The sequence below is a fragment of the Macaca fascicularis genome, chromosome 4, assembly GCF_037993035.2.
Source record: "Macaca fascicularis isolate 582-1 chromosome 4, T2T-MFA8v1.1".
In the NCBI taxonomy this organism is placed as follows: domain Eukaryota; kingdom Metazoa; phylum Chordata; class Mammalia; order Primates; family Cercopithecidae; genus Macaca; species Macaca fascicularis.
In genome coordinates this window covers 23257089-23279950 of record NC_088378.1, presented here as the reverse complement: position 1 = coordinate 23279950, position 22862 = coordinate 23257089, and the positions used below count along the sequence as shown (strand labels likewise).

Sequence of the window (22862 nt, the reverse complement as noted above, 5' to 3'; positions counted from 1 at the left end):
GGATCGGTGGGTGGAGGGGATATTTATTACAAAAAGGGATCTCTCATGGATTTAGGTGAAGACCTCACAGAGCCTGGAATTACAAATGTGAAGGTCCCGGGAACCAAGACCGCTATTCCTCATTTCTTATTCTGGGATAGCTAGTCTTTTATCTTCAGTCATAGCTGCTTTATTCTTTCCTCCAGTCATAGCTGCTTTATTCTTTCCTCCAGTCATACCTGCTTTATTCTTTCCTCCAGTCATACCTGCTTTATTCTTTCCTCCAGTCATACCTGCTTTATTCTTTCCTCTGCAGACAGGCTGTCTTATGAATCAGTCCTCAAGTTTACATGGCCAGTAAGTTTAAACACTAATAGACTTTATAATAAGCACCTCAGAGGCTCAATTCCAAATTCCCAGAGTGGAGAATCTGACCCAGCTTTAGTTAAGTGTCTAATCGTCTATGGCCAGGGGGTGGAGTATTGATTTTTAGTGCAAATGTAGGCATGGCAGAGAGCCTCCTAAGTGACAGGAAGGAGAGGATTGCCTGGCTGCGCAGAGGTTTTCTGGCATCTCTGCTGCATCCAGACATCTGCTTTGCTGTGTTTACCTTATTGGAGATTTCTCTGTTGTGGGCCTACTTGTCAGAGGCAAGTTGTCCAGGGTTCTGCTATATATTCATTATGGAAGGTTTTACCTTATTGAAATGACAGTTCCACAGCTTTAGCATTTTATGTTGTTCCATTAACTGTGATACAAACATGCCTGCAAAATATCAGTTCATGAACAAAACTTACTTTCCCTGAGATAGTAACCGTTTCACAGCCTCTCACATTGCTGCTTCATTATGCGATGAAGTGTGAACCCTTTAATGGTGACCAGTTAAAACGCATACCTGCACACATCAAATCCAGAATTTGATTCCAAATTTACAAAATAATCAAGTCTCCTTTTGAAATCCTACCTATCAAGACCCAATTTAAATCTTCTTCATTCCATAAATTCTTGCCTGTTCTTATCCCCTGAACAGCAGAAAATTATTTTTCTCTGTTTTTATGGCTCACTTTGTTTTAACCTACTTACTATCTTAGTGTTAAAGGCAGCACACACGAAGGCACTGAGATGAAAGAGCTTGTAGCTTTGCCGCTTATTAACAATCCAACCCTGTGAAGGTATACAATGCATTTGAGCTTTATCTCTTATCTGTGAGAGTGATGATGATGCCTACCTTTCCTGGATGTGAGGAGCCAGCAGGTGAACGGATGCAAAACTACTTGCATGCTAGGAAACCTATGCAGATACTGATGACTTAAGGAAATAGTTTTGGGGTTTGAAGACCAGGTTTCTGAATCCCTCTCTGCCACTTGGTAATTCATGGTATGGCAGTGGGTGACTTACTGTTCTTCCTTGGGCATGTTGTGTGGTGTGTTTTCTTTCATTCCTGTGACAAACCATCACAAACAGAGTGACTTAAAACAATCCGAATTAATATCTTACAGTTCTGTAGGTCAGAGTCAGAGTGGGCTTGTTTGGTTTCTCTGCACTGAGTCTCATAAGGCCAAAAATGAGCTGTCAGCTGGCCCAGGCTCTTATCTGGCTCAGGGGAGAATCTGTTTTACAAGCTCATTCAGGTTGTTGGCAAAATTCGGTTCCTTGCCAACTGTGGGACTAAGGTCCCCATTTCCTTGCTGTCAGCCAGGGGACTCTCAGTTTCTGAAGGCCAACTGCTTTCTTCATCACTTTGCTCCCTCCTTTTTCTTTTCATTCATTCATTCATTTAGACAAATAAAAATTGTATATATTTATGGTGTACACATTTTGAAATATGTATCCATTGTGGAATGGCTAAATTCAGCTAATCACCATATCTGTTACCTCGCATTCTTACCATTTCTTTTGGCGGGAGCACTTAAAATGTACTTTCTTAGCAGTTTTCAAGTGTACAATACAGTGTTCTTAGCTATAGTCACCATGTTGTACTACCATCTTAAAAATATGGAATGTAGCCCAGCCAACATGGCGAAACCCCATCTCTATTAAAAATTACAAAAACTAGCCAGACATGGTGGTGCACACCTGTCATCCAGCTCCTTGGGAGGCTGAGGCAGGAGAATCACCTGAACCTGGGAGGCGGAGATTGCAGTGAGCCAAGATCGAGCCACTGCACTCCAGCCTGAGCGACAGAGCAAGACCCTGTCTCAAAAAGGAAAAAAAAAAATACGAAGTGCTTCATAAATTTGCACATGATCCTTGCAGAGGGGCCATGCTCATCTTCTCTGTGTTGTTCCAGTGTTCATACAAGTTGCCAAAGCAAGAACTGAACACTCCCTCCTTTTTCAAACCAGCAACATCACATGGAGTCCTCTTCAGCTGGGTCTCTGACTTTGCTGTGATTTATGTTCAACAAACATAAACTGTTACCCAAGAGATATTTTGTGCCTCAGGTTGCTGGTAGGAGTAATGCAAATCAAAAGAAGCTCGGTTGGTAGTTGTACAGTAGTTCCTTTGTATAGCAACTTTTAGTACATGCAAATAAACAGAGAAGGCAAGCAAACATGCCAGATCCACATGTCAGGAGTACTGATAAATAGGAAGAATATTCCATTTTTTGCTTAGGACGTTTGTTGAAGCCTTTGACAAGCTATCTTATTTCCATTCCATTATTGTTCGTATTCTGGGCTCAATAGGGGTGCTTAAAGTACCCAGTGTTGTAAGACTACTGAAAATTCACACACCCCCACCCCCGGAGACAGAGTCTTGCTCTGTCACCCAGGTTGGAGTGCAGTGGTGCAATCTCAACTCACTGTAACCGCCTCCTGGATTCAAGTGATTCTCCTGCCTCCGCCTCCTGAGTAGCTGCGATTACAGGTACATGCCACCACACCTGGCTAATTTTTGTATTTTTACTAGAGACGGGGCTTCACCATGTTAGCCAGGCTGGTCTCAAACATCTGACCTCAAGTGATCCGCCCACCTCGGCCTCCCAAAGTGCTGGGATTACAGCTGTGAGCCACCATGTCTGGCCAGACGACTGAAAATCTTGAATGAAAAATAATTCTAATTTTTGTTTATTCACCCTGCATCTTAGCAGGTATAGTGTAAAAGTTAGGAGCAAAAACTCTAGAGCCAAACTCCCTGATTTTGATTTCTCTCTCTTTCATGTGTCCAGTGACCTTGGGCAAGTTACTTAACCTCCCTGTACTTCAGTTTTGTCACCTGTTAAATGAAGGTAAATATAGTCCTAACTTTGTGGAGTTATTATTGAGGATTAAATTAAATGTGTTGATATATGTAAAGTGTCTGGAATTGTAACTAGTACATAGTGCTGTGTGAGTCCTGGGATTATTATTCTAATTGAACAATGTGCTTTAACCATTGGTTCTCAACTAAGGCTGTTTTGCTCCCCAGGGTACATTTGCCAGTGTCTGGAGATAAGGGTTTTCACATCTGACAGGGTGAAATACAGACATCTAGTGTGTACAGGCCCGGGATACCACTCTGAGTCCAAAAATGCACAGGGCTGCCCTCCCAACCCCCAAACACAGAGTTATCCATCCCGAATGTCAGTAGTGTCAAGATTAAAAGCCCCTGTTGGGGCTTTTATGTTTTTAGTAACAACTTCATTTACAAATAAAATATTCATGTATCATGAGTGACTTTTAACAGTGAGGAAATTCATGACTGACAGCCATAGGGCTGGCTCTGAGTTCTACAGTAAAGTGAAAAGTAGAAAATAATTGTTCTGGTGATTATAAAAACAGGTATCACAGGAAAAGAGTGTGCTTAACTTCTAGAATATATAATTAAGGGTAAGAAATACTCTGGTCTTGTGAATCATTGAATGGGAGTTCTCATTTTCTAATTTTCCAGTGAGGTTCTTCTGGAGATGATAAGGAATGAAATTACAGGTGACCCTTGAACAATGCAGGGATTGGGGCACCAACCGCTCATGCAGTTGAAAACTTGCGTATGACTTTCAGTTTCCCCCCCAAAACTTAACTACCAATAGCCTACTGCTGACTGGAAGCCTTACTCACTAAACGTAAACAGTCAGTTAACATGTATTTTGTATGTTATGTGTATGATATACTGTATTGTTATGACAAAGTAAGCTATAGAAAAGAAAATGTTATTTTGAAAAACATGAGAAAATATATTTATTCATCAGGTGGAAGCGAGTCATCATAAAGGTCTTCATTCCTTGTTGTCTTCGTGTTGAGTAGGCTGAGAAGGAGGAAGAGAGGTGTTCATGCTGCCTCAGGCAGACGTGGAAGAAAATCCAAGTGTAAGCAGACTCCCAAGTTCAAACCCATGTTGTTCAAGGGTCAGCTGTACTTGGATTTGGAAACTTGCTGTTACTGTGTATGTTAGAATACAGTGAGAGTTAAGATAAATATGCATTACAGTTGCTTATGTGGAATTTACCTATATTGTAGTAGTGGTAAATTTTGCAAGGCCCCAAATGTTTTTGCCACTGTTATTTTTATTTCTGAATATGATGCAAGGCTTACGTGTTTGCTCTCTTCACTCCTTCTCATCCCCTAGGAATATTGAATAATTTAGAATTTAGGGTATTCGTCAACTACTTATTTCTCCACCACCTCTCCTATCAATTTCAGCTATTTGATTTGTCTGTACAAGATTCTGTAGGACTATCTGAGACTCTATTCATTTTCGTGGTTACAGAATTTGTCCTTTTGATGATAGGTCACTTAATCACCAACACTTGCATGACCACAGAGTGCAGAAGCTGATTAGACTGACATCCTGGATCATGTAGGAAAGAATCTGGGCACATTCCCATACCTTCCACTCTGTTAACCTACTTGGAGAAACTGAGAATCACAAGACACAAACAAAAATAACCTGCAGTTCATCATTAAGATTAAGCAGAATACTGACATGTTAGGCATCAACTAAGTGCTAAAAATACTTGATCATTGATTACATGATACAATTGCTAAGTATTGGTAAAAATATATGAGATTGTGATCATATTAGAAATACATTTCTCTCATGGTATTTAACAAATTTGTGGCTTACATCATTATGACAAAAGGAAGGTGTTAATTGCAGCGAGGATGGTAACCACTCTATCCTTTTTGGATCATTGTATTACAACTTTGAATCTCTAGGCATAAAGAGAAACACCCTGACTCCTTATTTAAAAGGAAGAAACAAAACCTTTTTGATTCAGATCATATCTGCCATATTTTTAAATTAGGGCTAGAACCTGGGAAAAGCAGTTTACAGCAGAACTACATTTTATAATGCGATCTTTTGTTCAGTTTGACTAGTTTGTTTTTCTGACACTCTCTAAAGTGGTGTAACAGTGATAACTACTACTTCACAGATTTTGTGATTGAGAGAGATGAGCCTTAAATATAATTGGCATCTTTCAAGGGTTTGGGCAAAGTCCAGCCAGTGTCCTGTGATGTCAGGGTATTAGAACAGAGAACCTCTTCTGTCAGCCACCACCTTGCTGTGGGCTCAGTTGCCTGCTTGAGCACCACATCAAAGACCCAGCTACATAGCAGTTGAAAACTAGTTAAAGCCTTCCTTCTACTTTGAAATGATTGTTACCCAAACCTTGGTTTGCTACTTCCTAATTCAGAGCCTTATGCTGAAGACATTTTTGGAAAAAACTCAACAGCTTTATCAGTGAAATATGGGGAAATACTTAAGTGTTTTCATCAATAATTAGTTGATCTGGGGAAGAGAGACTTAGATTACAGTGAATCAGTGTCTACGTATATATAGAATTTCTGTAAGCAGGCCTGGCTGAGTAGCAGATAGCACACACAGGACCATGTTTCTTGCCTCGTTTCGGTGTACATAGTGACATTTTATTGTGGTAGTCTGGACCAGTGAGTAGAGGGTCCCAAAGACTTGAGATCATCCTAGGAAGACAAGTCCTTTACAAAAGATGGTTACCATTAGTTCTGAGAATACAGTTGAGATCTGAGTCTGGATTCCAAAGAATACTGGCAAGGCATATCATAGTAGTGATTAGTCTAAGCTGAGCAGGGCCCAGTACCCAGAGAGTCAAGCCTGGGAGAAGAAAAAAAGCCGAAATGGAACCAGAATGACAACACTTCGTAATGTGGATAAGATCATCACAGATATACAGCTGTACACCAGTGAGCTCCTTGTGGACAGGAATTGAATGCAGTGTAGGCCATATAGCTGTAGGTGCTCAAGATGATTGTGGAAGGAAGGAATGGTTCTGCCTGGCACAAAGGAACACCGGAATGGCTTTTGGTCTGGAGAGTCCAGTACTAGGACAGCTTCCACCCTGCTGCCCCATTGAATCTCTCGGGGAATTTGCTTTGTGCCTGGCTGAGGAAGGTGTGAGCTGCTTCCTTCTCTGTGAGCTCTACAGGAGTAGGCCACTGTTAGGGAGGGCTGCGGCCCCTGGAACATTTTTACAATTGCTCAAAGTAAACATTTGCAGGGTCAGGGGCGGTGGCTCATGCCTGTAATCCCAGCACTTTGGGAGACTGAGGTGGGCAGATCCCTGGAGGTTAGGCGTTCAAGACCAGCCTGGCCAACATGGCAAAATCCCGTCTCTACTAAAAATTAGCGAGGCATGGTGGTACGTGCCTGTAGTCCCACCTACTAGGGAGACTGAGGCAGAAGAATCACTTGAGCCCAGGAGGTTGAGGCTGTGGTGAGCTGAGATCGTGCCACTGTACTCCAGCCTGGGAGACAGAGCAAGATCCTGTCTCAAAAGAAAAAAAAAATGCAGGCCATGTATTCAATCCACTAGATTTCACGACCTTGGTTCTTTGTCAGTAAAATTCAAAGGTGAGTAGTTAGTTGTTAGGAGGGTGACCTTCTGAGACAGGACCAAGGAAGCAGTCAGGAGGGACAGATCCTTCATAAATCCTGACAGAGCATCCTGTAGAAGGTAAAATATCCTTCTGGTTTGGAGGAGCATTTTAAACAAGGATATTTTAAATCAAGTTAGAGAGTCCTAAGCCAAGGACAGCATTTTATATTCAGTACTGGGAAGGTATTTTCTGTCAACAGTAGAAGGTCATACTTCTCTGTTTGGAACAACAGTCTTGTTTCCAAAAATGAAGGATGTGGAATTCTAATATTATTCCAACATTGAAAAGAAAACAGTGTGAGAGTCAGTTTATATGGAAATCGACAGGAGAAGATCACAAGTATACTGACCTATTTTAAATAAGATTTCATGTAGTTACAGTAAAACTTTGGGGAGAAAGTTGTATTCTTTCATGTATACATATTTGAGGGTCAGAAATTTTACATTTGAGAAAGAAAAATTGTAATTCAGCTATGATACCCTGTAAAATTAGGTAAAAATTAAACATTTCAAATAGTATTATCAGTTTTACTGACTAGAAGCATAGTATTTAATACAAATACTATTATAAAATATTTTTTAACAAGAGCCCCTTTTCATAAAACTAAAGCTGTTTAATGTTATTAACAGAGTGGTATGTATTTATTGGGGTAATTCAGTTTTTACTAGCACTATGAATAAATTGTATTACAGAAGATACTTTAATATTTGAGGTTTATACCAAAGTATATAATATAGCCTTCTTTGATAACAATATTTACTTGAATAATGTATTTGATTTTGATCACATATTTTACTTTTTTCAAACAAGGTGGAGAAAAACTCCTCAAATTATTCTATGATGTTGCTATTTTCTGACTGAATCCCAGAACCCTGACCACATACCTCTGTTTTTTTGTTTTTAACCATTTGTGCCTTCCCCCAAGCCCACATGAGTCTTTAAAACTTAATCAGAGGACTTGGCTACTGTAATTTTTTTGGTAAATCATACTATTTATTATTACACAATTGTCACTGTCAAACCTTTAGAGAAGTTTCAGCTACCAAATAATACGAAAAATACTGCAGAGAAAAACTTCTATTTTCTCAAATTGGAGCAATGGTACATAGCCCGGTTTTGAGCTGATCACTCTAGTTTTAAACAAGCAGCCAAAGGATAACTACTTAAATGCTAAATGCCTTAGTGATTGGTGGTAGCTCAAACTTTAGTTTGAACTTTAAACATAACTGGCTGACCCCTCCTTAAGAGAAGATACTGGACGGGCGCAGTGGCTCATGCCTGTAATCCCAGCACTTTGGGAGGCCAAGGCGGGTGGATCACGAGGTAAGGAGTTTGAGACCAGCCTGGCCAACAGAGTGAAACCTCGTCTCTACTAAAACTACGAAAAATTAGCCAGGCATGATGGCAAGCAACTGTAGTCCCAGCTACTTGGGAGGCTGAAGCAGGAGAATCGCTTGAACCCAGGAGACGGAGGTTGCAGTAAGCCAAGATTGCGCCACTGCACTCCACCCTGGGGAACACAGCAAGACTGTCTCTTAAAAAAAAAAAAAAGATACCACCGCAGTTTTCCTGGCAGAAAAACCACTGCGACAGCATATGTGCACGTGCCACACCTTTGTTCAAGGCAGAAGGAAGAGGGAAAGCAAAGATACCCATTGACCTTGACAAATGTCCCATTGGCTGGAACTTTGACCAGTAGCCACTTCTGGCTGTGAGAAATCTGAGAAAGAACATTAGGCTTTTACAGCTGTCAGTTTCAGCAAGAAGCAAAGGAGGAAGAGGTTTGGTCATGGGGTAAATATATCTATATTATCTGCAGTAGGTCTAATAGATACTCACATTTTTACTGTTTTGCAGCTTTGTGTAGTCTTTTGGAATAATAAAACAATTTCACCTCTGCTGACAAACTTGACATTCCTTTTACTTCTTAAATTTATGGAGGTCTTTGCCCGATTTTTAAGCCACAAAATAGCTGAAGAAAATTGGAAGTCATTGCATTCAAAGCTCATATTAAGTAATGCAGTCTATTTTAACAGGTTGCCGAATCGGGCATATATTTATTGCTGGCCACTTGCCATCCAGCAACAATAGAATGAATGATGATGATGAAGATGATTTTTTTTTTTTTAACCATTTTGGAGAAAAAAATCAAGTTCTATCAGATTTTAAAGCCCTACCAGAAGTGTTAGAGTAATGCGTTTGCAGGCCCAGGAAGTATTTGCCATCACTTACAAAATACCTCAGATGATCTTCAGTCCATAGAAAATATGATTTTAGGGTGGTAATGATACAGGCATATCAGATGTTAGTGCTTGCCTTAAAGATGGTACTGTATCACATATAGTCTAAAATAATTATTTGCCATTTTTAGTGAAATCTTAGTAACACAGAAGTCTAGATGAAACCATAGAAGAGAGCTTTGAAAAATAATCTGTATCTCAGTACTTTTTCTCTGCATGTGTTTAATAAGAAATCTGATACTGCCATTTAGGGGCAATGTTTAGAGTATTACTGACATTCAAGCTAGTATATTGAGCAATGTGTGTCTTTTCAGTAACATAAAATGAAATTATTAGAGTGTTCTTTTGGTGATGAAATACAGTCCTCGATGAAACCAAGACTCATGGTGATGAAAGAACCGTGTAGGATGCCCAAGTAGAGGTGAACAGAAATCTTTCAAAGCAAGGAACTTTAGCTATTAAAATGTATGTAAAGCAAAGTTCTGTTTCAGTATATGTCAGGTAACTTTTTCCCTACAGGGTACCAGAAGTAAGAGATATTCATATTTTCACTTTCTTAACATAGCAGTACATTTAATGCTTTCCCTGCATCTGCAGGGTTTTCAAAAAAAGAAGTATGGGAAGTTGGTTTTGCATGTCATGTTTCTGAAAGCCTCACTCTTAAACATAATGTAAATTTTTCCAGAATAATGAGATAGGTAACAGAAACATGCAAAGGTGTATATCAACAGCACATGAGTAACACTTTATTTGGAAGGCAAGTTTCCCCCAGATTGCATGGGTCACACATTTGGCTCAGGACAGTGTACAAGGTAATATATCTTAGGCTTCATACTCAGTGTGAGTTCGTAGCCAACCTCCATCGCTAAGATCTGATGTTGGGAAAATTACTTAACCTCTTGATTTCTTCATCTGTGCAGTGGAACTCTCACTGGTGAGACTACCTTCCTTGCAGAGTTGTGGTAAGGGATGAGCGGAGAAATGCTTTACATACTTCCTGATGTGTAAATGTTCAATAAATGCTATTTCTATGACAAGGATGATGATAAGAAAATACCTTTTTGGGACATACCAATTATGGATTTTAAGTCTTGTAGAATCACTAGTTGCTACTCCAAGATTATCCTTAAGAACCAGCATTTCTGGTAGTATTACATTTCGTAAGTAAAGTCCTTTTATACATTTTTATTATTGTTACGCCCAGATAATAATTTGTAAAACTGTTATCAGCAGTATGAAAGGATTACTTTCAGAATTTACGAGATCATGGATTCTAGATGACAATGGATATTCCACTTATTAATAATGGACAGTTTTAAGGACAGTTACTTCAGAAGGTTTTGTTTTGTTTTGTTTTTAGAAAAAACAAATTTTCCTATTATATGTGGCATTTTATGGCCAATCTATTTTTTATGAATTCTACCTTCAAATAATAATAACTTAGAGAATTACAATTCATAATCCTTTAATTAAGAAAATAGTGATTTCTGGCCTTAATTTGAAAAGGAAATGCTTATACTGTGCAACTCTCTTCTTTAACAGCTTTATTCATAATTGCCAAAACTTGGAAGCAACCAAGATGTTCCTCAGTAGGTAAATGGATAATTAAACTGCACTATATCCAGACAATGGAGTATTATTCAGCACTGAAAAGAAATATTATTCAACACTAAAAAGAAATGAGCAATCAAGCAATAAAAGGGCATGGAGGTACCTTAAATACATGTTACTAAGTGAAAGAAGTAACATGGCTACAATGTAAGGCTACATATTTTATGATTCCAATTATATGATATTTTGGATGAAACAAAACTATGCAGATAGTAAATTACTGGGGATTGGGGAGAGTTAGGGATGAATAGGTAACATAGAGGATTTTCGTGGCAGTGAAAATACTCTGTATTATACTATGGTGGTAAATACATGCCATTATACATTGTCAAAACCACTGAAATATACAACACTAAGAGTGAGCCTTAATGTAAGTCATGGACTTTGGGTACTAATGATGTGTCAGTGTAGGTCCATCAGTTGTAATAAATGCACGATTCTGGTGCATAATGTTGATAGTGAGGAGGCTGTGCCTTTGGGGGACAGAGGATATATGGGAACTTTGTACTTTCCACTCAGTTTTGCTGTGCATCTAAAACTTCTGTTTTAAAAAAAAAGTCTGTTTTAGAAAACATACACACACAAAAGAAAGGAAAAAGGGGAAATACTTGTGCCCTGCAATTCTCCTCTTGACAACTGAAGAATGGGGCTTGACTCTCTGGGAATAGCTTGTTTCCAAAAAAAAAAAAAAAAGAAGAAGAATAAAAGAATGTAATTTAAAAAGGTAACTATATCTGACTTTGCTCATTTTAATGAAATTCAAGCTAATTCATTTTTATCGATCACTAAATAATTAGTAACTTTATTAACCACTAGTAATACTAGTGATAGCCTCATAGTATTTGTAAAGTTTAAAAAAGGAATCTAAAGGAAAAAAAAAGTTTAGTCTTTGTAAGGTTGACTAATCTGTAAACAAATCTTTTAAAGATAGCATATTTCAATTTGTAAAAGCATTTTGTCACTACTGCAAAAATTAAAATGTAGTGAAAATTTGAAGTTGTAGAATGATAAATGTGTGAGTTAGAATGTTTGGGCTTACCTTTTTATTACAAGTATTGAAAAAAAACCTTTTGAGATTAGACACTACATGAAAATAGTATTTGTTTTCTATGGAATACTTTTTTAGCTCTCTTTAGGATATTAAGGGAGCATCTGTGATATCCCAGCAAAGAATACCTGTTTTGGCTGGGCACGGTGGCTCACTCCTGTAATCCCAGCACTTTGGGAGGCGAAAGCGGGCAGATCACCTGAGCTCAGGAGGTTGAGACCAGCCTGGCTAACATGGCGAAACCACTTCTCTATTAAAAATACAAAAATTAGCCAGACACCTGTAATTCCAGCTACTCAGTAGGCTGAGGCAGGAGAATCGCTTGAACCCAGGAGGGGGAGATTGCAGTGAGCCAAGATCGCGCCACTGCATTCCAGCCTGGGCGACCAGAGTGAAACTCCATCTCAAAACACACACACACACACACACACACACAAAACGAATACCTTTTTCTCTTAATCACTAAAGATCTATAGTTGCTGATGCTTCCCGTGTTGGGAAAGCCCTATAAGATCTTGGCCTGGGAACCAAGTGAGGAAGATCACCTGTCACCACAGGCCTGCAAGGGGTCACTTGCTGGCCTCACATTGACCACAGAGGTCTTAGCAAGGCTAATCTAATGAATTCAGAGTTTCTGTGTTAATGAAAAATCAGCCAGATAAACAGACCAAAAACCTGAGGTTAAACCTTTAAACGCAAAGTGACAACTTCTGAACTCAATGACAGCTTCTGCCTGGAGACCATAGTCATTAACCACAAGACAGATATTTCCGATGAGGAAATAACTGCAAACGGTAGACCCTTAGCTGATGCCAAACTATTCTATGTAAGGGAAGTGTTCTCAGCAATAGTGCTTCTTTCCAAAAAGGAATGGACTAGATATTCACATATGAATAAGCCCTTTTCTGACCTCTAACTTTTGAGTTGCTAAATTATTATCCCTTAGAATGTTTTAGAGAAATGGACTTACATTTTGGTCAAGTATTTCTTTTTTTTTTTTTTTCCCTGTACCCTCTTCCATTTGGTAACAGCACAAGAGTTTTATAAAATAATGTCAAAATTTGGCCATAAAAAAAGAGAACCATTAAATGCATATGATCCAATTTTTTGAGCTAGAGCTAGAAACACTGGCTTTTCCTTAGGAGAACAAGATACTTCTTAGAAACAGAACAATCTGTCCTCTACAAGTAGTGATTACTAGAATTCTCTTTTTTTAAAACAGGCTTTATCAGGCATTCTGACTCTTTTTCTAAAGAAATTGCTGTTGCTAACCACGCTTTCATTTCACTGGGGAATTAATGCTCAGTGGCACATTAGAATTCATGCAATAGCATTAAATAATTACTGTTTCTTTATATATCTCTTGCCAACTTAGAAGTACATTAAAATTGGCTGTAGGAGAATTCAGGACACCTCAATCTGAAGAAAATCCGCATCCATATATATATATTCTCCACTCAGCGGATAAGAGGCAACCTTGAGTACCTGGCAACAAACAAATTGCACACATAGCAACAAGAAAAGTCGAATAATATAGAAAGAGGAAAGAGAAGCTGGTCTACATTAGCTCCCGTGGTGGTAGTAAACCTCAGAAAATATCAGATCTGTAGACAGCAGCTTTGCATGAGGAGAGGAATCCATGGTTTTCCATAAATCTAGTGACAGGTCAGGTCGGGTAGGGCAACACCATCTTGTCTGCCCAAGTAGCATACAGGGCAGGAGGAGAAAAGTTAGGTACAGAGCTGGAATCAAGAGCCAAAGTGGAGGAGGAGGAAGGCTCGGAGGGTTGAAGGATGTAGGGCAGGCAAGGAAAGGTGGTACTGTGAGGGTCTTCAGTTGAGCCAGCTCCCAAGACTGATTCGGTGTGTCATTTGGTGCCACACCTGGCCACAGCTGCTTAGACCCCAGTGAGGGCTGCCCTCTGTGCGTGAAGCAGCAGGAGGGCTCAGGGGCCTCAGATGACTGTCTGAGGTTTGCAAGCAGCAAAAAGTGAGGGCTCTGTTCAGTGTATAGTGGAGAAAATCAGAATGAGAGAGTTCCCAGCCTTGCTCTTCTGTACACTACCTTGGGCCTTAGCTTCATCTGTAAAACAGGGATAATAATACCCCAGAGAGGGTGTCCTAAGGATTGGATGTGTTAAATTATATCGAATTCCCTTCACAGTGCAATGTGGTAGCTGTTTGACGAAGTTAATTCACTTCCTCCTTTACAGCCTCAGACTCCATAACCCATGATGACGACAGCTCCTACAGTTTCATTTGTAGAACAAAATAATACTTTCTAAAATGTGAAACTACTACTCATCCAGTGAAAGAATTAAGAAGCTTACACATAATGCTTTATATACCTCAGATCTCAAAGACTTGCTAATTTGTGGCAAAGAGAAAGCACATATGGTGCTACCAGAGCAGTCCAGGAAGCTGGCTCTGAAGGGCAGCCTATGCTAAAAGTGAAATAGAAGCTCCTCGCTGAGCTATGGGAACCAGGGCTAGTGGGAAGCCGCATGCCCAAAGACCTAAAAACAGAGTGGTTAGTTCTAGACGTGTGCCTGTAAAGTAGGGGTTGCAGTGCAAACTGCTGGGCTGTGGGCTAACTGTGGCTCAGAGATTTTTTTTTTTTTCAACCCTTAGCCAGTGTAGTATTTTTTTTTTTTTTAATAGCTTTAGTCGGGGGCTTGACTCTCGTTTATTCACTTCTAGTTGCCGTAGACCTGGTGGTTCTGTTCCTGTCTGGCCCTTCAAATGTTCTGACCCCTTTTTTGAGCCCACCGCAGAGCAGGGGCACAAACCAGAGAGCAGACGGTGGACTCAGAACCAGGAACTGAATGTATCCTATCCCTTTGTCCTAGGGTTGCCAGGTGAAATATAGCACTTTCAGTTAAATTTGAATTTCAGATAAACAACTTTTGTGTGTGTGTGTGTGTGTGTGTAAGCGGGTTCTGTGTAATATTTCCATTTCCTAAATCTGGCAATACTGCTTTATTCCCACTTATAATTCTCATTCTCGCAACTGTAGGTACTAAGTAGTAATTATCATTGTAACATTGAGGTAAAGAATCTTGAAAATAGAACACCTCCGCAGCCTTTGGGACAGAGAGAGGGGATACATTTATTTCAGCATTTGAAATAGCATGTGAATGAGTGTTTGAATTTGATATGGGGTAAAATTGGAAACTATCACGGCTAGAGGGCTTTTATTTTTTTCACGTACTGGGTGATGACAGCTAGAAGGTGACTGGAGGTGGCCCTCGCTCACTGAAGAATCATGTGAGGACAAGGATCATTCCTAAGACTGTCTTGGGTGGCATCTTGATACCTGTTACGTGAGAGGATGCTAAGTACTTTCAGATGTAATTGTGGTAGACTCCAGGCAGGCAGTCTTTGTGAAGGCGGAGTCACATCAGGCTCTGCACTGTCACCTCTTGGTGACATTGGCCTCTTTTCTTTCCTATCCCGGAATTGCTCTGCCCACTCTGAGTTCAGCTAAAGTTCAAAGCATCAAAGGAAGGAGAACTTCCTTCCTAAGTTCTCCCGTATCTCTGTTTAACCACCTGAAGCCTAGGAGGACTCTGAGGAGGTGGCGTGCGTGGATAAAGGTCAGCCAGGTTCATCGAGTGTCTTCTAGTCAGGTGCCCTGTCACACCTGATCTCCTCACTGTGCTGTAAGGGAGATAATATTTATTTTTTTAATAAGCTTTATTTTCTGAGCAGTTTTAGGCTCATAGCAAAATTAAGCAGAAAGTATAGAAAGTTCCCATATACCCCCTGTCCCCACACCGGCACAACCTCGCAATTTCAGCAGCTCAGCCCACACTGGTGCATTTGTTAAAATGGGTTATTCTTTTTTAAAGATGAGAGAACTAAGGGGTAGAAGGGCGGACCCTGAGGCACCCGGCTTCAGGCTTATCCACTGTGACCTGCTCTGCCATGTGCCTGTGACCTGCCTCAGTATCTGGTCTTTCGCTGCCCAGTGGTCCTTCTGGCCCTCCAGATCTTCATTCTCATAAGGAAATGTCAGTGGTGGGGATAGCATTAGATAAGCAGAGGAAGGGGTGGTTAGATTGCTGTCTTTTGTTCATCCATGGAGAAATTCTCTTCCAATGGATAAGTAAAGGTTTAGAGAAATTGTGAATTAATTTCCTCCAAGTTGCTTTTTGTCTATGTCCCTCCCTTCTGTTTTCCAATTCCACCAAAGATTGAAAGAAATAAGGTTGATTCAGTGACCCTAAAAATATATTATCTGAAAGTTCTAGAAGTTACTTTTATATGACAGCCAAGTAATTTTAAGCAAAGTTTGATGGAAATTGCTGTCAGGCTTTTAAAGTCACTGTTTTTCAAAGCATCAATGCTAAGTGTAGTTTTAAGAGAAATGGCACATCACTTTCAGGTTTAACAATCAGTGAGTTAGAGTGCTCTTCCACCTCAGAGCTTGCCTAAACCAGGCACAGCCCCTTGTGTCCCCAAGAACAGCAGGGACATGATTGTCACTGGACCACAGAGCTTCTTCCCTTTCATGACAGCAGACTGTTATATAAATGAGTCAAAGATGGCCTCTGTCTGTTGGTCTCTAGGTTATTTCCTCACTGCAGGCTGAGATTCATTAACTCAAGAGCCCACCAACACCAAACTAATTTTTATACATCGAATTATTTTTAAAATAGCCCAAACAAGCAGATTTTTAGCTATTTAGAGCCTGCCTTACACATTCTGTGAAACCTTACCTAGCATCTGTTGGCCGTTGATAAGATAGAGCTTTGTGGTTTTAAGACACTGAGCTGCTACTGCCCTTCAAAGTTCTCTGACATAGAGATACTCCACCATGCTGTGAAGTGACATCACTTAGTCCTAAGCCCTCATTCTAATGCATCTCTCCCTTGGGAGTTCCTTCGCCCTCCTCCCCTTCTGCATGGCGACCTACTCACCGTATGCCTCTGGATGCCCTCGCATGCAACCCTGTACAAAGCACTACTCATTAAAGCTTGTTGTGTGTTAACTGCCTCTGTGGTCCTGTCTTTTTCCCAGATCAACCTCAAATCCCTTGAACAAACACCCCCTACACAGTAGTACCTTGGCACAACTAAGATTTTATGAAAGCCAGTGTATGAACTTCCAGAACTAAAGATCACCCCACATTGCCTTACCCCTGGAGTGGACCCTTCTACTCTGCCTTTCTTCCTCCATCTTTTGGATACCAAATAGTTCTGTATATTTTTTAAATGTATATATTGATAAAGAGCTTGTGTATGATATAGATTTGCCTGGTTTCACATATATTTGTCCCCTGTATTTATGTGTTATACTAGGAAAAATTATGAAGCTCTTTTAGATTGCAAAGATGACAGACATTCTTAGGTTTTTAATAAAAGTAACTATAATGCCTAAAATGCATTGAGCACTTACTGTGTGTCGGGCAACGTGCTAAGCTCTTTACATGCATTGTTTTATGTAATCATCACCACAACCAATGAGGTGTTTTTATTCACATGCAGAAAGTGGGCTCAGAGAGATTAATTGCCTCACTTAGAGTCACACTGACGATCGCAGAGCTCAGATATGAACCCAGTTTCTCATATGTGTGCGCCTGTGATCTGCTCTTACCATTACTCCTCAGTAAATGAGAAACTTTTCTACAAGTACACATGGAGAAGTAAGCAAACAGTCTCAGCAGGCAAAGAGGAAAAGGGAAGATGATTCATCAACATTCAGGACTCAGCAGCATCGTTGATCGTTCTATAGCAGCTGTATAGGCCTAACACAGTTCCACTGGGGAACCATCCAAGTGGCAACATCATCTCTGCCTCAGCCGCCTCTTAACTTTTTTCGCCTTCCTTTCTCCTCTTTTTTCTCATGGCTTCTACTGCTTCATGGCCCTTTCTCCTGTGTGTTTGTACTTCTCTGTTTCTATGTCGCTCTCTGGCCTCTAGGTTCTCTCTGAATGTCTCCCAGTTACACTTCCCTAGGTAGAGTGGATGGTTGGGTTGTCTCGCCCAATGCATTAGTGAGAATTGCACACCAGGGCGCCTCGCCTTGGAGGCTCATGGCTGGCTCACAGCTCTCTGCCTTTGAATTGGGCTCCAGGCCCTGGTTCATTCAGCTGGGCCAGCATCACATCCTATAAACTATGGAAATTTTATGTAAGATCCCATAGAAGGAGGCCATAAGTGGGACTTGAACTTGTAGGCTTCAATGAAATAGGGCAATGAAAGCCCAAAGTTTTCCTAAGATCTGTCTGGCAAAATCATGTAATTTTCAAATACTTTTAATGTGTCTAATATGAAAATTTAAAGATTATATGTTTAAAACTTTAGCAAATAGAAGTATTTGCTAAAAGTAGTTCTAGCAGTAAATATGCAGGATATGAAATCTGTGCATACTAGAGAAATTCCAATGTACTTCTTCAGTGTGCTTGATTAGATCAGGACATTAAACTTAAATTGTTAGAAACAACAATAGAGTTGTATACAACGTTCAATTAGTTTTCCTAGTCTTCTATTTCATAAACATTTAGTGAGTATGTAAGCAGGCAGTATCTTCTGTTTCCATACATTATCAATGAGATTATAAGTGAGACACAGTCCTATATACTTCCCTTTCAATCCTTTAGAATCTTAACTTTTCATAGTGTGGCAGATACTCAATAAATGACCTGGCCTAATTAATCGGCCCCGATGCCAATTGAGAAGAAAGTACAAATCAAAGAATCTTTTCTTATAAGCATGGAGTCAAGGGGAAGTAATACTATTTCTTTAATGCCTTATACCCAATTTAATATTTTCTGGGTTAAAATAATGGGTTGCAATTATGAAATTTTGGGTCCTTTCTTTCCTTTCACACAGTGTGTCAGCCGTACCTTTCACTGGAGCAAATAGACGTATGCAGGAAAAAAACATCTTTGGCTTGCTTTCGGTTTATCTTTTTTTGTGAGGGTTTCACTACTGCATTTGAAATTTGGACCCATTTTACTTCTACATGGAATGTCAGGCTGTAGAACCCTAATTAAGTTGATGAAAGACTACAAAAGAAACCTAAGGAGCCTTTGAAGAGGGGGGATCAATTCTATCCTTGTTAGTAGTTAAATTTTAGAAGTGACTTCCTTGTCCTACCAGCTCATGAGAACTGGGTCTAGAGAACTTAAATTACTTCATCCCTATCGCCACTCAGCTGGGTAATGCCTTAATACTACAAAATTAAAAGCTGGTAGCCTTTTGATGTTTTCTAATATTTGTGTAAGTCGTAAATCTAAGTTAACAAGTTGATTTTATTTGTGACTTTTAAATTGAAGCTCATAGTTAGTCTATGTATGCATACACGCACATGCACACAATGTCTTATAGTTAACTTTAATGCGCTAAATCATTTCCAGAGGTGATCAGCTGGTGGAATTGGTTAACAATATGACTGTTCCTCTTTACAATTGCTGGATAAACCTCTCCAATTCAGGGCATTTTGACCACATCATTTTCTTCTTTTCTAACTGTAACTCATAGAAATCCCATGGGATCAGGAACCCATTTTGAGAAATATGTCAGCAACTTTTGAAATGTAGGAAACTAACCAATTAGTGTCAGCTTTTCCCTTGAGGGAATAAAATAGGAAAAGTTAATATATGCTACAGAGGTTACTTTAGAAGATCCTCTACTAGTGGTATATTGTATAAATGATCATTTTTGACAAAGCTGAAACAAATCATCATAACTTTTTTTTTCTGTTTTGATGTTCAGTATATTCCAAAAGTTTTTGAATTTATAAAGTGTCTTTGGAAATTTACAAGAATGAAGAATTTGCTAAATGTAGTACATTTAATGGGAAAACCAAATAAAACTCAAATATAATCTCTAGGTGTTCTATAGATTTTTTTATATACCTAGTCTTTCAGAGGCTCATTGGTTTCTATTTTTCTGTGATGTGAATTTAATTAGTTTTAATGTAGATTTAAAATTTAATAAACATGTGATTACCTGCCATCTGTCAAGCAATATGCAAGGTGCAAAAACACACACCATGCTCATGTATTCCTTAGATACATCCTGTAAGAAATTATCCCAAATTTTCAGATAAGAATCACAAAAGCTATGACTCATCCTTAAGTTTGTGACTAATCAGTGGCATTGTAGGGATTATAAATCAAGTCATGTGACCCTCAAATCTATTTTACTTCTCAACAAAATTAATTTATAAGAAAAAAATCGGGGGGGGCGGAGCAAGATGGCCGAATAGGAACAGCTCCAGTCTCCAACTCCCAGCGCGAGCGACACAGAAGACCGGTGATTTCTGCATTTTCAACTGAGGTGCTGGGTTCATCTCACTGGGGAGTGCCGGACGATCGGTGCTGGTCAGCTGCTGCAGCCCGACCAGCGAGAGCTGAAGCAGGGCGAGGCATTGCCTCACCTGGGAAGCGCAAGGGGGAAGGGAATCCCTTTTCCTAGCCAGGGGAACTGAGACACACAACACCTGGAAAATCGGGTAACTCCCACCCCAATACTGCGCTTTAAGCAAACAGGCACACCAGGAGATCATATCCCACACCTGGCCGTAAGGGTCCCACACCCACGGAGCCTCCCTCATTGCTAGCACAGCAGTCTGTGATCTACCGGCAAGGCAGCAGCGAGGCTGGGGGAGGGGCGCCCGCCATGCTGAGGCTTAAGTAGGTAAACAAAGCTGCTGGGAAGCTCAAACTGGGTGGAGCTCACAGCAGCTCAAGGAAACCTGCCTGTCTCTGTAGACTCCACCTCTGGGGACAGGGCAATAACAAACACAGCCGAAACCTCTGCAGACACAAACGACTCTGTCTGACAGCTTTGAAGAGAGCAGTGGATCTCCCAACACGGAGGTTGAGATCTGAGAAGGGACAGACTCCCTGCTCAAGTGGGTCCCTGACCCCTGAGTAGCCTAACTGGGAGACATCCCCCACTAGGGGCAGTCTGACACCCCACACCTCACAGGGAGGAGTACACCCCTGAGAGGAAGCTTCCAAAGCAAGAATCAGACAGGTACACTCGCTGTTCAGAAATATTCTATCTTCTGCAGCCTCTGCTGCTGATACCCAGGCAAACAGGGTCTGGAGTGGACCTCAAGCAATCTCCAACAGACCTACAGCTGAGGGTCCTGACTGTTAGAAGGAAAACTATCAAACAGGAAGGACACCTACACCAAAACCCCATCAGTACATCACCATCATCAAGACCAGAGGCAGATAAAACCACAAAGATGGGGAAAAAGCAGGGCAGAAAAGCTGGAAATTCAAAAAATAAGAGCGCATCTCGCCTGGCAAAGGAGCGCAGCTCATCGCCAGCAACGGATCAAAGCTGGACAGAGAATGACTTTGACGAGATGAGAGAAGAAGGCTTCAGTCCATCAAATTTCTCAGAGCTAAAGGAGGAATTACGTACCCAGCGCAAAGAAACTAAAAATCTTGAAAAAAAAGTGAAAGAATTGATGGCTAGAGTAATTAATGCAGAGAAGGTCATAAACGAAATGAAAGAGATGAAAACCATGACACGAGAAATACGTGACAAATGCACAAGCTTCAGTAACCGACTCGATCAACTGGAAGAAAGAGTATCTGCGATTGAGGATCAAATGAATGAAATGAAGCGAGAAGAGAAACCAAAAGAAAAAAGAAGAAAAAGAAATGAACAAAGCCTGCAAGAAGTATGGGATTATGTAAAAAGACCAAATCTACGTCTGATTGGGGTGCCTGAAAGTGAGGGGGAAAATGGAACCAAGTTGGAAAACACTCTTCAGGATATCATCCAGGAGAACTTCCCCAACCTAGTAGGGCAGGCCAACATTCCAATCCAGGAAATACAGAGAACGCCACAAAGATACTCCTCGAGAAGAGCAACTCCAAGACACATACTTGCCAGATTCACCAAAGTTGAAATGAAGGAAAAAATCTTAAGGGCAGCCAGAGAGAAAGGTCGGGTTACCCACAAAGGGAAGCCCATCAGACTAACAGCAGATCTCTCGGCAGAAACTCTCCAAGCCAGAAGAGAGTGGGGGCCAATATTCAACATTCTTAAAGAAAAGAATTTTCAACCCAGAATTTCATATCCAGCCAAACTAAGTTTCATAAGTGAAGGAGAAATAAAATCCTTTACAGATAAGCAAATGCTTAGAGATTTTGTCACCACTAGGCCTGCCTTACAAGAGACCCTGAAGGAAGCACTGAACATGGAAAGGAACAACCAGTACCAGCCATTGCAAAAACATGCCAAAATGTAAAGACCATCGAGGCTAGGAAGAAACTGCATCAACTAACGAGCAAAATAACCAGTTAATATCATAATGGCAGGATCAAGTTCACACATAACAATCTTAACCTTAAATGTAAATGGACTAAATGCTCCAATTAAAAGACATAGACTGGCAAACTGGATAAAGAGTCAAGACCCATCAGTCTGCTGTATTCAGGAGACCCATCTCACACACAGAGACACACATAGGCTCAAAATAAAGGGATGGAGGAAGATTTACCAAGCAAATGGAGAACAAAAAAAAGCAGGGGTTGCAATACTAGTCTCTGATAAAACAGACTTTAAACCATCAAAGATCAAAAGAGACAAAGAAGGCCATTACATAATGGTAAAGGGATCAATTCAACAGGAAGAGCTAACTATCCTAAATATATATGCACCCAATACAGGAGCACCCAGATTCATCAAGCAAGTCCTTAGAGACTTACAAAGAGACTTAGACTCCCATACAATAATAATGGGAGACTTCAACACTCCACTGTCAACATTAGACAGATCAACGAGACAGAAAGTTAACAAGGATATCCAGGAATTGAACTCATCTCTGCAGCAAGCAGACCTAATAGACATCTATAGAACTCTCCACCCCAAATCAACAGAATATACATTCTTCTCAGCACCACATCGTACTTACTCCAAAATCGACCACGTAATTGGAAGTAAAGCACTCCTCAGCAAATGTACAAGAACAGAAATTATAACAAACTGTCTCTCAGACCACAGTGCAATCAAACTAGAACTCAGGACTAAGAAACTCAATCAAAACCGCTCAACTACATGGAAACTGAACAACCTGCTCCTGAATGACTACTGGGTACATAACGAAATGAAGGCAGAAATAAAGATGTTCTTTGAAACCAATGAGAACAAAGATACAACATACCAGAATCTCTGGG

At 40.3% G+C, this 22862-nt stretch overlaps 1 protein-coding gene and 1 non-coding gene across 5 annotated transcripts in view; one reads left to right on the top strand and one right to left on the bottom strand.

The window, feature by feature from the left end:
* MAN1A1 (mannosidase alpha class 1A member 1) overlaps positions 1 to 22862 on the top strand; it is a 176546-nt gene that overhangs the window by 20314 nt on the left and 133370 nt on the right. The window lies entirely within an intron of this gene.
* On the bottom strand, positions 2193 to 2294 carry LOC123573171 (U6 spliceosomal RNA). The gene has a single exon (XR_006697914.1). It is a non-coding gene; the product is annotated as a U6 spliceosomal RNA (small nuclear RNA).